This window comes from Chrysochloris asiatica, unplaced genomic scaffold, assembly GCF_000296735.1.
Source record: "Chrysochloris asiatica unplaced genomic scaffold, ChrAsi1.0 scaffold00041, whole genome shotgun sequence".
NCBI classification, from domain to species: Eukaryota; Metazoa; Chordata; class Mammalia; order Afrosoricida; family Chrysochloridae; genus Chrysochloris; species Chrysochloris asiatica.
In genome coordinates this window covers 6,248,884-6,252,155 of record NW_006408559.1, presented here as the reverse complement: position 1 = coordinate 6,252,155, position 3,272 = coordinate 6,248,884, and the positions used below count along the sequence as shown (strand labels likewise).

The 3,272-nt window shown below is 42.5% G+C and overlaps 1 pseudogene; it reads left to right on the top strand.

Annotated features, from left to right (window-relative positions):
• The first annotated feature begins 582 nt into the window (after positions 1–582).
• Positions 583–2,942, top strand: LOC102821783 (annotated as a pseudogene).
• Positions 2,943–3,272: the final 330 nt, after the last annotated feature.

Genomic DNA, 3,272 nt, shown 5'->3' with positions numbered 1-3,272 from the left:
CACCCCCACTACAAACAAAACAAAAAATAGGGAATGGAAGCAAATCCTATTGAATGATGATGCATGGAGGAGATTATAATCGTTACAATGAAACAATGAATGTAAAACTGATGTTCTCCCATGTAAACTATCACTCAATTCATAGTAAAAGCTTATGGAAAAAAGAAGAAGGCTTGCTTATCTTTCAGAGATCCATATGGAATGTTCATGAATGAAGACAAGGATGTCTAAGATTTGCTTCAAAATAATCTGGGAGGTGGAAACAGGTGATGTGACAAAGTTGGCTGTGAGTTGAAAATTGTAGTTAGGTGAGGATAAATTGTGGTTTATGATATCATTCTGCCAAATTTTGTATATGTTTAAACACTTTTTAAAATGTTGGCTTCACTACTATGTTGCAGTCAGATGCTCCACACAGTGACCTGCTGACAAAGGCATCCAGAACACTTGCTGTTGGAATGTTAGACAATCAAGTTCCTGCAGCCTCTCTTATGCAGAGACCCCGAGGGTTCACACAACCCTGGGGCGAGGCTGTAAATGCATGTCTGTCCCTCACTGGTGATCCTCCCGGTGTTGGTCAGGATGGGGCAGAAGACATCTGACAGAAGGATAGCCACATACCAAGAGCTGGAGGCTGTGCTGTATTGGTTGGCTGCCAGGGGGTCCACCACGTGCTAACATGTATGGTCATCATCAGTCACCATCTAGCATGTTTGTCTGTTTGTTCTGTCTCCAGATGGGTGAGCTGAGTGGAGTCCAGTACCCTTGCATCCTGTATGACTTGCATGGCGCTAGTCTCTGCAGTTTTTTCTGATACGTGTAATGGGTTTCCTATCTTGGCCAGGAAGACAAGGGTAAGGACAGAGCTGAGTGCTTCCCCTGTGCTTGCTATCACAGCGGTGCTTACTGTTAGGTCAGGGACGGAAGATAAGAATTCCTCCAGCTGTTCAGTGGATCTCTGTTGATCAGGAGCTCGGGAGTTCCTCAGAGCATCCTATTCTGCAGCATTAACTGAGAAGCTCCAGGGAGAGACTGTAATGTGGGATGTTGGCTGGGATCTGTGCAGGACGGGCCATTGTACCCCTGGCTAGATTAACAGAGGCTGAAAGGATATGAGGAATGCCTGCTTTAGTGCGCTAGACTGCTGACTGACAGCCTGGAGGTTCAAGTCCACCGGAGACACTTCAGAAGATATACCTGGTGCTCTACTTCTCCCCAAATCACCCATTGATGTATGTGTACACCAAATAGTTTTGCTTTGTTCACTGGGGAAAAATAAGATGGAAAAGGGAAACCACAGGGAGGAAGCAGGGTAACTTGTTACAGGGAGGGGAGTGTAATCATTGAGATAAAACAAAATATATGATTGGTTGAAAGTAAAGCTGATGATCTTGTCTGTTTACCATCACATACAATTCACAATAAACTGTTAAAAAAAAATCAGCCATTGAAAATCCTACTAAGCGCACTTCTCCTCTGACATACATGAAGTTGCCAGGGTAAGAATCAACTCTACAGCAATTGGTTTTTACTGGGAGAGAGAGAATTTGAGTGGTATACAACAGACATCCAATATATCACCCATGTTGAAGGGTTACCAAAAGGATTAAACCAAGCAACCAAGTAAAACTCAAAACACATGAGCTATTCTCACAGTATGTTCATAGTTTTGTTACTATCGTCATTAGTGTCGTAATTATCATTACAATTACTTTTGTTACTATTTCCCTGAGGAATAGATTTTTCATTTAGGAAAAAAATCAAGATGCGCAAAGCTTAAATTATTCTCGAATCATTCCCATCATTTCTAGGATTTTCTTTAGATATTCAATTACTTGAGGCATGCAAGTATCATGGAAACTATAGCAGTAGTTGCCATTTTATCTTTTCTGCCAGATTCTCATTGTTTATTATTTTTTATTCAATTGGATACTTCTTATTTCTTAAGTTCTCCTGTCTGAAACCTGAATTCTGAGCCATTCCTAATTCTGAATTTCACCATCTCAAGAATAGACTTGAGGTCATGTTTGCAGGGTTATATGCCTAAGTGTGGTCAGATGCTCTGTTGTGCAGGGACAGAGGCCCATCCGTCCAGGACAGAGTTGTCTGCCTGGGAGCTCCAGTTTCCAGAGTTGAGGCTTGAGAAGAGCCATTAGTCCCCAGTGGCGAAAGGGGCACAGACAGCGTTTATCTGTTCTGTGATCCTGTGGCACAGAGATCTTTAGCAGGTCTCCACACACCATCCACAATCAGGCTGCTGCTTAGAACCTAGTTGGGTTTCACTCAACAAATCCTTCTTGAAACCTGAACTCGTTTTAAGATGCCTTTACTAAATTCCCTTCTGAACCATTAGCTGACTTCAGGGTGGGATGAACCTGCAAATATGCTTCGTCAATGACAGCAGCAGTGACAAGGACAGTGATGCTAATGACAGTAAGACTGAAACAAGCTTGGACACCCCCTTGTCACCCATGAGCAAACAGAGTTCTTCCTATTCCAATAGAGACACTACTGAAGACAAATCTGAGTCCCTGGATGGCATGGACTTCCTCACAAGGCAAAAGAAATTGCAAGCTGAAGCCAAAATGGCCCTCACCATGGCCAAACCAATGGCCAAAATGCAAGTCGAAGTGGAAAAACAGAACAGGAAAAAGTCTCCCGTCACTGATCTTCTGCCACACATACCTCATATAAGTAAGTGTTTGATGAAAAGAAATTTAAAACCCACCGACCTGAGAGACATTGACTATTGGGCAGCTACCAGTGATAGTCAATGATCTCCATTCTCAGATAGAAAGCTTGAATGAAGAGTTGGTCCAGCTGCTTCTCATTCGAATGAAGTACACACAGAGCAAGATGCCATGCTGGGGGCCATTGAAGACTTGACCAGACATGCTGAAAGTTAGCAGAAGCACACGGCTGAGAAAATGCCTGCAAAATGAAAAGAAGCCATCCAACCAGAGGACAAGCTAGAATTTATTTTGCTTCTGTGGTTGTGAAAATGCTGTTGCTAAAGGTGGTGCAGACAAACAAAATCAGTTTTAGTCATTGATAATGTCTGAAGCTTACTGTCCAGTGATTGGCCTTGGCGTCTTAATTTATTTTAATTGTTTACATGAGCCACTAAATATCAGGCATTTTAAGGAAAATATTGTTACAAAAAAGTACAGTACTATCCCGTTGACCTGGAGATGAGATAGAGAAGAGGAATGGCTGGTTGGTCCAAAGTGTGGTGAGATCTGAGGACACTTGAGCCCATAGACAAGGACTTA